Source organism: Hipposideros armiger, unplaced genomic scaffold (genome assembly GCF_001890085.2).
Source record: "Hipposideros armiger isolate ML-2016 unplaced genomic scaffold, ASM189008v1 scaffold_602, whole genome shotgun sequence".
Classification (NCBI taxonomy): Eukaryota; Metazoa; Chordata; class Mammalia; order Chiroptera; family Hipposideridae; genus Hipposideros; species Hipposideros armiger.
In genome coordinates, this window is record NW_017731952.1 from 837,378 (window position 1) to 850,538 (window position 13,161).

General features: G+C 40.1%; 1 long non-coding RNA gene across 1 annotated transcript in view; it reads right to left on the bottom strand.

Moving 5' to 3' along the window:
* LOC109371927 (uncharacterized) overlaps positions 1-9,642 on the bottom strand; it is a 60,156-nt gene extending 50,514 nt beyond the window's left edge. Inside the window, exon 1 of the long non-coding RNA XR_002121964.1 lies at positions 9,397-9,642. This is a non-coding gene — a long non-coding RNA (uncharacterized LOC109371927). The remainder of the gene's footprint in view (positions 1-9,396) is intronic.
* Between the last annotated feature and the right edge of the window lie 3,519 nt (positions 9,643-13,161).

Consider the following 13,161-nt stretch of genomic DNA (forward strand, 5'->3'; position numbering starts at 1 on the left):
CCTACAAATATACAAAATAAAAACTCTATTTTACATGTGAGTTACAAAGGAGGTCTGGAAATCTAGAGGTGACTTAAGTAACACCCGAGCGCCCTCTGGTGAGAACTGAATTCTCCATTGTTTAAACAGGACTGTTTTCCGTGCTAAACAATAAATGAGATTTCCATTATTTTTGAACCCTTTAAATTTGGTGAATGTTTTGTGCACTGCGGAAAAATATAAAGAAACAGATTGACTAAGAAAGAGAGATTTTGGAGAGCATTATTATGACAATAAATGGAACGAAGCTAAATTTTAGATCAGAAATTGATCTAAATCAAATCTGTTACTCCTCAAATTTTTACCCACTAGTTTTGGCTACATTAATGATTCTTGCCTGAATCAATTATTATGATGATGACATAAAATATTTGTATTTAATTTTTTATTTACATTATAGATTCCAAAGCATTGAAATACCATGTTAATATACAAAACTGGGATTCTGATAAACCCTTGAAATTATCTCAAGTTATGAACATTTTGCTGGTCTTACTTGAAAATGCCTGTGACTTTTGTTGAAGTCATCAGCCATGTTTCCATTTACTTGCCATGTTGTAAAGCTCTTATGTATTTTGTAGTGTCTTGACCTGCTGCATAGATCTCTCTCGATTCACAGCACATACCTGTAAATTCAGAGCCTGGCATAAGGGATTCAGCTCAGGACATCTTTAAGATATTAAGTCCAACAGGTAATCTCTAGCACTTACATGGTTGCTCGTAACCACTAGCTGGATTATTATAACATGATATCAAAGTACTTTCTTACTAGTCCTTCAATCCATTAAAAAAGCTGATGAAAATTTTGAATGAATTATATTTTTGAACACAGTAACTGAATTAGACTTATGTTTTGCAGCATTTCTTTCCTTTTAGGGTTTTAATAATAGCAGCCAGCATTTATTGAATGCCATGTGCTATTCACAACAACCTTACATGGTAAGTAGTCTTGCTGTTTCCATGTTACAGATCAGGAAACCCAGACTTACAATGGTTAGAATACTCACCCAAGTGCACACAACTAGTTAAGAGCAGAACAGAAATTTAAATCCAAGACTTCTTAACTAAACACTTAACCAGTATGGCACACTACCTTCCCTTTTATTTTATTTTTAATCTCTTTGTCTGTGACAAAGGAAATGACAAGTAGGGACACAGGTAGTCTTCCATTTGAAGGTGCCCCTGGCACTTTTACCATGCACTATCTTTATAAACCTGTTTCTCTGTTAGACTCCGTTACCTCTATAGAGACAGCACCATCTTCTCAATTCCTTATAATCCAACCATCTATAACTTTTGACCTGAGCCCCACTCTCAAATGCAATGAACTGTTCAATCTTTTTCATCGCTGGTCCCTGCCTGTCTATTCCTGTGGCTAGCATCCTGGTACAGCATCCTGACTCTTCTCCCTACCTTTAATCTCTCTACATCTATTTTGTCTCATATAAGATCTGAGATTTTTCTTCCCAAAACATGGCTCTGTTGGGATCACTGCCCCGTGCAAAGCTCAATATCCCTTACGCACAGAACTCTAAGGCCTTTCATGACCTGGCTCCACCATACCACTCCAGCCACATCGCCCTCATCCGGCTTTAGCAAACTCTTTAATCATAAACAGGAAGTCTCAGTTGTTCTCAAACGATATGGCGAGGGTATCTATACCTTTGCTTGGACATTTCCCTCCCATCATATCCCTATACCCAAATCTTACCACTCCTTCAAGGCCTAGATCAAACACCACCTTCTTTATCATTGTAACTTTCCTGATTCTGCGAAATACAAATTATTTCTGCTTATCTGAGTTTTAGTTCTACTTCCTCTGCGCCATTTATTATTTTCAACCTTGTGTTACAGGACAAATCTACATGGATTGTCAACAAGCACCTCAAACTTTGCATGACCAAAGCTGACATCATCATCTCTCTCCCTCCAAGCCTTTCAGAAACCTGAGAAGCATCCTCGAGTCCTCCTCCCCTACCCACATCCCTTACTTTGAATCAGGGGACAAATTTTATACTTCTTGAACATCCCTAGCATTCATTCGCACTCAGTCTCCTGTAATGCCCTAGTTTATGCCTTTCCTCACCACTCACTAAACTATAGCAATTAGTCTCAACTCTTTTCTTGTCCTCTGATCTTCCCCACTCAGATTCATCTTCTACCCTACCATACAAGACATCTCTTAGGCACTCAAGTCTCCACATCACTCCCCTGCTTAAACCCATCTAGAGTGCTCCACTGCCTACAGAGTATAGTCCACGATCATAGTATAGAATCATCCATTCTCTAGGTTTGTGTCCTATCACTTTCCACTTCATTTTACAATCTAGTAAACATCGAACTGATTCCAGTTCCCTGAACACATCCCGTTATTTTACACTCCTCTGCCTTTGTTCTGTTGAGCTCCCTCTCTTCCAGGTTGTCTGTGTTGCCTTACCCATAGCAGCACTATTTACACAGGATACAATTAGTCGTGCCAGTCATGGCCCCTGGAGATCTTAGCCTCATTTCCATATTTGATGAAGTCATACCTATCACTCCAGTTCAGTTTAAAATTTCATCTCTTCCCTGGAATTCTTGGCTTGGCACATGGCTTCTATTACAGCACCTTGCCATACATATATATATATTCTTTGAAACCATCTACTTATGTGTTTGTCTGTCTCGTTACGAGACATAAGGGCAAAGACCTGACTTATTTATCTTTGTAGCTCCAACTCCTAGCCCAGTGTTTCATACATTCATTAAATGTTGATTAAAATGGAATGTTATCTTCATGTCATCTCACTTTCAGGATGTGAATTGCTGGAGAGGAGGAATTCTGGCTTACAGTATTTACAATATGTCTCTTTACATTCTCCATAGTCATCGTACACAAAGCTGACTGAATATCAGAATCTCTTGGAGAGCTTTTTTAAAAACACAATTGCTTCAAACTCAGATACAGAGAAATTGATGGTTGCCAGATGGGAGGGGGTTGGGGCAGACAGGTGAAAAAGGTGAAGGGATTAAGAAGTACAAATCGCCAGTTATAAAAACAGTCACAGGGATGTAAAGTACAGCATAGGGAATACAGTCAATAATATTGTAATAACTATGTATGGTGTCAGAGGGGTACCAGGCAGATCAGAGTGGTCATTTCATAAGTTGTGTAAATGTCTAAACACTGTGTTATTCACCTGAAACTAATGTAATATTGTATGTCAATTGTAATTAAAAAACATTTTTAAATTTTTAATAAAATTTTTAAAAATAATAAAAATACAGTTTCTTGGAATTGAGTATATTACTAAGGTGGCATTTCATATCATTGGGGGAAAGGATAATAACAATTTATCTAGTAGTGCTCTCTTCACAACACACGTAAGATATTATATAGTGTGATCAATAGCTTACTAATTTGATTGTGATACGGAGCTAACGCTGAGTAGAGAAAGTGTGTACAAAGCATAGGACACAGAGCCACTTTGCTGGAATGGCTGGATTCTGTGGGCATGTTCAATATTTATTTACCTAGGCATATGTTTGCTCTTACGTTTGCGTTGGTGCTTGTGAGATGTGCTGCAAGCAAAAGTGCCAGGTCAAAGCCCAAAATTAAAAAGGACAATGAGGCTCTGGGGTGAGTGGAACGTAAAGAAAATAAAGAAGTTTGTTTTGTTGGCTTTAACATAATGTATTATTTTTAGCATTTAATAACTAAGTGCAGTTATATTCAAAATTCCTTTATTTATGAAATCACTGCAGTAAAAATAACATTATTGCCAATCTAAAACTCTCTTAAACCCTAATTTTCTTTTCTACTGAAACAATTGTTTTGATAACATACTTTAAGTATAAAGAAATACCTTGGGCCAGCCGAGTGGTGAGTTGGTTAAGAGCTGGCTTGGGACGCCAGCTCTGAGCAGCAGGGCCCCAGTTCGGATCCCACATGAGGGCCAGTGACGCTGCGTCCTCTACAGCTAAGATGCTGAACAACAGCTCGACCTGGAGCTGGGCTGCCGTGAGTCACCAGCGATGGCATAGGCTGCAGTGGGGCTACCATAAGTTACCATATGTGGCCGGCAGCCAGCTTGAGCAGCCGGCAGCCGGTGTGAGCTGCTGTGAGCCACCATGAGCAGCCGTCCAGTGGCCAGCAACTGATCTGCCTCACCCGGGAAGAGTGCAATGATAATACCAACATGGGCCAGTGAAGCGACGCCCTCCACAACTAGACTGAAGAACAAAAGGACAGCAACTTGTCTGTTCCCCTCCCCGAAAACCTCAATAAAATCTTTAAAAAAAAAAAAAAGAAGTATCTTAGGAATGATACTATTGAGTTATAGCAGAATAGATTATATTTAATAAATGGTGTTGGGACAACTGGTTGATCAAATGGAGCTTACAGGCTAGGGAGAGAAGGAAATCATTAAATATTGTCAACATGACCAAACCCAAACTCATCTGTTTTCCCCAATCTAGCCTTCCTCAAACTTCTCTAAGAGAAGCACAGTTGCTCACACTTCTCTAAGACAGTCAGGCCATGTCATATTTGACTCTTCTCATGCCCTCTCCGCAACAACCAATGTATCACCTAGTCTTATCAAGTCTCTTAAGCATCATGTAAACTTGTCCACTTTTCTCCAATGAACTTTCAACACCTCAGTTTAGACCTCCATCATCTCCTATCTAAATTTCTGCTATAGTTTCCTAATGATTTCTGCTATAGCTTCCCTACATTCTTGTGCTTTTTCAATTCATTCTTACAAACCACAGCCAGAGTGATCTTTCTAAAAATAAATCCAATCAGGTCACTCCCCTGCCAATAACCCTTCAAAGGTTTCCCACTTACCTTAAGATAAAGATCACACTCCTTAACGTGGTTAACAGAACCTTACATTATCTGGCCTCTTCTCTTTCCACTTTCTCCCTCAAACCCTTCTTATCCAAACCCAATGAATTTATTTCACTCTTCTCTCACTTCCTGGCTTCTATATATGTGTGTTGCATTTGCATTAACCACTCTTTTTCTATCCCTTTGCCACTTTCCTACTTATCAAGCAGCTCTTCACTTCCTCCAGAAAGCCATACCTGATACCACTCCCCACCTGTTTGTGTTGGATTCTGATTTCTCTGTTCCCTATGTCGTCCTGTGTTATGCACATCATAGATGCTACCACACCAAACTGTATTTATTTACTTGTCTCTTTTCTCCCATCAGACTATAATATCACAGAAGGTAGGAATTTTGCCTATCATGTTCACTCTCCTGCCTCCAAGCTTAATACAATGCCTTGCACATGTGTAGTTAATTGTACAAATAGATGGATAGATGGATAAATTAATGAATGAATAAACAGTGTGATAAATGTTACAACAAAAAATTATCATAGAGTATCAAGACCACCCTCAGGTTCTATGGTTCCCTAGAAAGACTCATTGGACAGAGAGAAGTTGTTATACTCACAGTTATGGTTTATTAAAGCAAAACATTACAGATTAAAATCAGCAAGGGAAAGAGTTACATTACATATTGCAGAGTCCAGGAGAAACCAAATGCAAGCTTCCAACTGCCATGGACCAGAGGAGTCCCCACAGTGCTTAATTCTCCCAGCAACATTGTTACAACACATACAAAGTGTTACGAACCAGGGAAACCCCTTGATTCTTGGTTCCAGAGTTTTTATTGGAGGGGTGAGGGTAGGTCAGTCACATTGGTATGGAGCACCTACATGAGTGACCTTACTCAGTCTCCAGCCCCTCAACCAGAGGTCAAACTAATACAGAAGGCCCAAAGCCCAAGGCATAAAAATCAAAAATCAAAAACAGGCCTTCACTACAAATCGTGTTGTTAGCATAAACTATCTGTTTAAGTCTCAGGTATACAAAGACACTCTTATCAGGAAGGATATTTCAGGGACCCAGGAGGTAGTCAAAGGCCAGCCCTGAAGACCTGCAAAACGTGCAGGGTGTGGGTACCCCAGACCTGCTGAAATAATAATCCTTTACTGCTTACAGAAACTCAGTAGATTGGGGTGGGCTAAGGGAGACCTCCCAACAGAAACAACACCTGAGCTACATATTGAAAGAAAAGTATCAGCCAAAGACATGTAGGTAAGAAGACACTTCAAGTACACGTAGAAGAAGCATGAGCAAAATCACAAAGGCATAAGCGAGCGTGGTTCTTTAGGGAACTGAAAGTAGCTCATATGGCCGACATCCCCTCCACTCACAGACCCTCAAGCTTCTGTAACATTCCTGTTGCCATTCCGCTCCCACCTGGATTTATCCTCTCTCTAGGATATCTTTTCAAAAATGGGAAAATAGTACTCACATCAGCCTGTATGCTTCCCTTTTTTTATACAGTATATGAAACAGGTGGCTTTGCAGACAGGCATGAGCTGTGGCTAATAAATGGATGATTGTGTGCAAAGTAGCTTTACCTTATCACTGTTCACCCTCATTAACATCACAAGCCTTAGCTTCTCACAGCTTGTTCTCTTTTAACAGATGATGTTAAGGTCATGCACTAAGACATAGTTGTTGCAAAATAACTGACTATATTCTCTATTTTCTTTCCTAGGAGCAGTGAGAATACTATACCCTATTTACTTCCTGAGTAGAGCAGAAAATACTGGAAAGGAGGAATAAGTCCGTATCTCAAAATACAATCTCACTGTATTTGTATGTCTCCTTGCAAATTGCTCAAGAGAGAACAGCCTTCCATATCATTTAAAGTCCCCATAGCACATAGCTCATGAATCTATATTAGGCCAAATCTGCATGGCCATGCTCCCTATTCTCTACAATTAAGTAAAATAATACATGTGAAACAGTATAGTGTCTATACCCAACAGACTCTGTAATAAATTATTGTTGAAACTGAACACTAATGCTGTGAATACCAATTCCAAAATCACCTCTTTATCCAAAGGGGTAACAATTTGAATGTGTATAGAATTCAAGGTTTGAATGAAGTATGCCTTCTTAGCAATCAAAGCCACCAAACTTCACAAAAGCTAAAACTAAAACTAAGATTGTCCATAAGAAAACATTAGGAAAATAGGAGGAGTTAAACTTTGATGGGGAGAGTGGAGCAAACCAACTATGAAAAAATTAAACTAAACTATGTATCTAAGGCTAAAACCAAATTATATGAGGCCAAATGTGAACTAGGCAGAGGCCTAAAAGAAATCACATTTGCCCTCTTCACCCTGCTATTGCTTTGTTGGGAGTCCATGTGAGTCTGTATTTAAAGGGCAAAAAATGTACAGTCATGTGCTATAGAAACTGCTGTGCTTTCTCATGTAATGGTATAGGCTCCATACATGTTTAGTGTTAATGAGAATGATGCATTTCGGAAGCAGGAAAAAAACATAGGAATTGTTTAAAGGAAGAGAAAATGCAAATGTGAATGCCCACATGGAAATTGTGTGACCTTTACTAATTTTGAAAGTTACATGAAAGACTGAAAAAGACAACAAAATATTAAAGTTAATACTGCTCAATTTCAAAGCCTCCCTCTCTCCTAAGATTGATGCACGGGTATAACCACACAAAGAGAAGTTTTATTTTAAATGTAAACATTGCAAGAATAGTGCAAAGCCACCTGTTTCATATCCAAGACACAGTAAGTGTATTTTACTATAAAACCGTAAGTTGTTCCAAGACTGTCTAAATTTAGATCAACAGTATCATCGTATGCAATGAGCTAAAACTCAAATGTACGGATTGCTTCTCTTTTGATCAGCCTTTTGTGTGAATTGTCAAAGGCAGAAGGAGAAAATTGGGTACAGGGTGGTTTACATTTTTCCTGAGCAAACATGAAAGTCAGCCTATTCCAGAATAATTAGATCAAAGACATAATTTTTCTGTTAAGAAAACACAGAACAAATTCAAGGAGCAAGAGAAAATGTTAATATGGTCGGAAATTCCCACTAGCATAATCAACCAAAAATAACTCCAAAAATATCCTCCAAATTTTAATCCACGTGAATTACAAATGACAAACACAGTTAATAGAAACCATAATGGCCTGAACTAATTTGACTGAGCATGCAATGTCACATTGGCAAGGTCAGGCTTTAGTGCTCAATTACTATTCCTTCACACTGACTTTTAAGAAACTGTTTTGTGAGAAGAATGATCCCACTATCCCAACATGAATATTTATGTAACAATCCAAAGGGGGTTTGCATTTAGTTCTGTAAAAATATAAGATAGCAGAACCAGTCCATAATTATCAACTCCCATCATCCATTCCAGTTAAAACACAGAACACTAGAAATTTAGACATGGACTTGAAGAGAGTTACTGAGGTAGGGAGCTGCCAGCCTAGTGAGGGATTAGTGGCATTTTTCCTCCCCTCTCTGTGGAGGAAGACAGAGCCTTCCCTGCCTATCCCACCCTCAGCCAAACTAAGCAGTGGGAGCCCAAGAGAACCACTAGTAGAGAATAAGGAAAGTATTGGCATCTCCTCCTCAATCGGACATTAACAACCATAGAATCACCCTGGGCTGCCATGGTATAGGAACAAATACAGGAAGAGAGTTCTCAGGAAGGCTTGACAAATGTCCCCGAGAGCGAGAGGACTATAATAAAGCATTTAACTCCATTTTCTGATGTTTGATTATTGATCACTTTTAACCCTTGTGTCTTACATCTGGGCATGCCGATAAGAAAGCTTAGCTGTTCCCTCCTTTTGTACCAGGGGGAGATTCAAACAACACAGGCCTCTGCCCACCCATACATAGGGAGCCTCACCTCAGCCCCACCTCATAATCACAATAAAATTCCAAACCAGGGCTGGCCAAGTGGCGCAATGGTTAAGAACTGGCTTGGGACGCCAGAGGGCCCCGGTTCGGATCCCACATATGAGGGCCAGTGACACTGCCCTCTACAGCTAAGATGCTAAACAACAGCTCAACCTGGAGCTGGGCTGCCATGAGTCGACGGCGACGGCGTAGGCTGCAGCCCCTGCTGCAGTGGGTTGCCATGGGCTACCGTGTGTAGCCAGCAGCCAGCGTGAGCGGCCTGCAGCCGCAGTGAGCAGCCGTCCAGAAGCCAGCGACTGATGTGCCTCACCCGGGAAGAGCGCAATGATGGTGCCAACTTGGGCCAGTGAAGCAATGTCCTCCACAACTAGACTGAAGAACAAAACGACAGCAACTTGTCTGTTCCCCTTCCCCCAATCCCCCAGCACTGTTCCCACCCCCCAATTCCCCAATAAAAATCTTTAAAAAAAAAAATGTAGACTCTAGTGCTTGCTTCCCACATAAGAGAATTTGGAGGCCAGAGGCTGACTAGAGCCACCTGTAACGGCAGGGCAGGAAAAGAGGTTAGTGGTTGAAACAAGCTATAATTCTACCTGTTTACACCCACCTCAGGAAACTGTGCAGTTTGGTGGTCCCAGCAGGCCACATATACACCCCATATCATAGATGACTTTTGGAGTCTGAAGCAATGGTGGACATGAAAACCAGCCAGTATCAGTCAAGTAAGAACTCCACTGGCTCCAGAAATTGAATTCTGTCATCCCTCTTCTGCTCCTTCCTCCTGTGCCCGCGTCCTGGAAGAGCCATAAAAATTATGGAGGCAGGAGGAGGCTTTAAAAAATAGTGAAAGAACGAATCCTACCTTTCCGTCACCCCTCTGGAGGAGTGGGGCTGAGAGGTCTTGAATTGCACACGAGACCTCTGGCTTCTGCTTAGCACGCCGACATCTGGAAAGAGCACCCCACTCTTATACCAATAATACCAGTAACAACAGTAACAACAGAGCCAGACAATCTGAAAATTCACAACTCTTCTAGAACCCATCAGAGTTTAAGTGACCCAGCAACCAACTAACATGAAATCTAAGGAAAGATAAGACCCTCCAAAGGAGACAGGACATGAGCCCTTGCTTACTGGGCATGGGCACCAACACGCCTCGGTAAGAAGATTTCAACTAAAGTTTTTCACCAATTTATAGAATCCCTGGGGAATGCAGGCATAAGAGGAATTTACAACCACTCACAGGCTCTTCTCTGTGGACCCCACTGGGTGCTTATAAGAAAGACTAGGGTAATAGCAATAGTTGTGAGACAGTATCCCTCATGGTGCCTGGGGAAGGAAGACTGCAGCTAGTGTGGGAAGAGCAAAGCCCCACAGGATTCTTCTCCCCTATCTCTCCATAGAAACAAAAGCCTTACATCCTGTGGGAAGGTAACAAACACTGTCGCCCTGAAGACACTGTGAAAACCCATTGCAGGTGGGAGAAGGAACAGGATATAACCCTTTACCCCTTGGGAAGAGGCAGAATACATGCGGGGCCCAGAATTACAGCTGGGAGAGAAACCTGAGCACTGAGAATGCTACTCCACCCAACGTGTGGGTACACAGTACCTTCCTAAGACTGAAGGTTAATCAGAACAGCAGAGAAAAGCATGGCCCTCACCTCCCACCTCCATGGTAACAAGCTTCAAGTAACAAGTAAAAATGGTCCTCTGCCAGGAGAGAGGAAAGAGTGTGAAGAGAGACTCGCTCTGAGTAGCCGTGTAAACACACACAGAAAACAGACTGTACCCATAAGTCAGTGTGGGCAAGTAGGAGAGGCTACTATTGAAGCTGAGACCTGATGGACACATGGGAGGGAATATGGGCCAAGCACAGTGACACAGGCAGGAGAGAGGGTGGTGTGTTAGAGGGAAACAAGTAGTTCAGTTTACTTGGAATACAAAATGAGGAGAGGGAAGAAGGAAATAGGGTAGTAGGTTGAAACTGATGAGGCTAAATAGGAAAGGTTTAGAGTCCACACCACACAATTTAGATTTTATCCTGTAGATTAAAGATTTAGGAAGCCATTGAAGAAATTTAATCAGGATGAGGACACCATTAGGTTTGTGATTTAGAAAGATCTGGCAATGGCGTAGAGCTGTCTTACAATTGAATACGCTACATTCTTTCAAGAGAAAAAGTTTTCATGGACCCCCCACTCAGTGTCCGCTGATGCTTTTAATGTTGCTTAAATATATTACAAGACATGAACTCCTTATAGACTGTCTAAACCAAACTACAAACTAAATTAAATTTTAACTAACAATAATTTAATGCAATGATGCTTTCTTAAATTAAATTGCTACTCAGAGTGTAACTATTTTGATTCTGGTTCATTGGAGTTTGAAGAAAGAAGTAGATTTGAGTAACATTGCTGGAGGATTTAAATTGGATCACCTTTAATGTCCTTCAAGAGTTACAGGTAAAGAAATTCCTTTTAAATTATATTTTGTCTGTCAAACTCTACTTGGCAGAACTATACTTCTAGAGTGTGACATCTCAGGTTGAACCTCATAGATCATGCTTCAGAGCTACAACCACAAGAATTTAAGCTTTTTATATTGTTTCTCTGTTCATCTTAAAATGTTTAATATAAACATAGTCTGAATCACCTGTATGATTGCTTCATAACAAAGCTCTAGCACAAGAGTTCAGTACCCACCCACATTTGCCTTTGAGTTTATGATTCAATTCTACCATTTCAATTTTTTTGGATTGGTGTAGGAAACAGGTGAGCTTAATGTATAAATGCTGCTTTCCAGCATTTCCAGCTGGATGAAAGCTAACTTATCCATGTAGGTTTGAAGGAAAGAAGATTGTTCAGTATTTCAAAAAAGGAAACTAGAGAGGAAACTAAGAAAAGGCTGCATCAAAGCTGAATCTACCATTTATTGAGTGCTGACAATGTGCCAAGTACTGTGATAAACATCTTACATTCTCTGTCACGTTTAATCTTTACAAAAACCCTGTGAGATTCATATTGTTATCCATTTCTATAGATGAGGAAACTGAGGCTCAGAAAGATAGGAACAGCCAACTAGCAAATGACAGAGCCAAGACTGGGACCAATCAGGACTAACTTCAACAAGTCTATGCTCTAAACTATTAGGCAATGCTGCCTGAATGAAATGATTATAGGATCCTTAAGTATATTACCAAAAGGTGATTTAGCATTCTTATCATATAAACTCAAAGACACGTTGAATTATGGCAAGTAGATTCTGATACATTTGTCGTTATGACAGGTTTCAATAGATTAATTTTGAAAACACTGCTGCAACACAAGGTAAAGTCAAAGGCAGAGGAAGAGGCAAAAACTATAACACTAAATACCCATAAACAGAGTTAGTAGTGATCACTTCTATCAGCATGGAAATTCCAAATCAGTGATAATACCTCACGAAAGCAAGGTGTCAGGGAGATACTTTATCACCAAATCATTTGTCTGGAGTTTAACATTTTTAGTTCTTAAAATCATGTTTGAGTGTGTGTTGGGTTTTGTTGTTCCAATTTTTGGGGGGAAGGGGGTTATAACATTAAAAGAGAAATATGACCCTCATAATATTAGAAAAATGATCATTGGTTCATTCAAGGAACCATATATTTTCCAACAGGGGTGGGAGAAATTTACCCACTCCCTAAATATTTATGAAATTCAAATTCCAAAAATTTTTTTTTCACTTTCCAAAATATTTTTTTAAAATAGTAGCTGGCATTTGCATTTGAGTTGGTTTAGAAAATAGTAATATTTGACCAAAAGAGGCAGAGAAATGAATTGCTAAATACTAATGGAAATGAAGATGAATCAGGATTATGATATAAAGATATCCAAAATGATATAGGTCAATGAGAAATGAAATTAACTTACTAAAAATAAACTAGCTTTGCAATAATACATTTGTTGTGTGAAATTTATAAAATAAAAATCAGGACGGAGGAGGGGAGAGAGAGATCTTCCATGGCCCACCACACAAATTCTAATTCTCAGGTCACAGAAGCCAAACGATAATAATGTGTTGTCTGATGGCTTCTATTATTACTATAGTTACTCTACTTATTAAACGTTTACATTATTCTAGTACTTTCCTTTAAACTATGATAGCAAAAAAAAAAAGCATTATTTTTCTAATTGCCTTGCCTTTTATTGACGGATACTGAAAGACGACAGGCTGTCACACTCGCATTCAGATATGTTTGACCCTCTCTAGTCTTCGTAGAATGTGGCCAAGGTATCCCTGTCCCCGGCGTTCCGCCCCCACCACGGAAACGAAAGTATATCAGGCTCCGCCCCACCGTCTGCGGAGTGAGCCAATCAGGGCGCAGCCCGGGC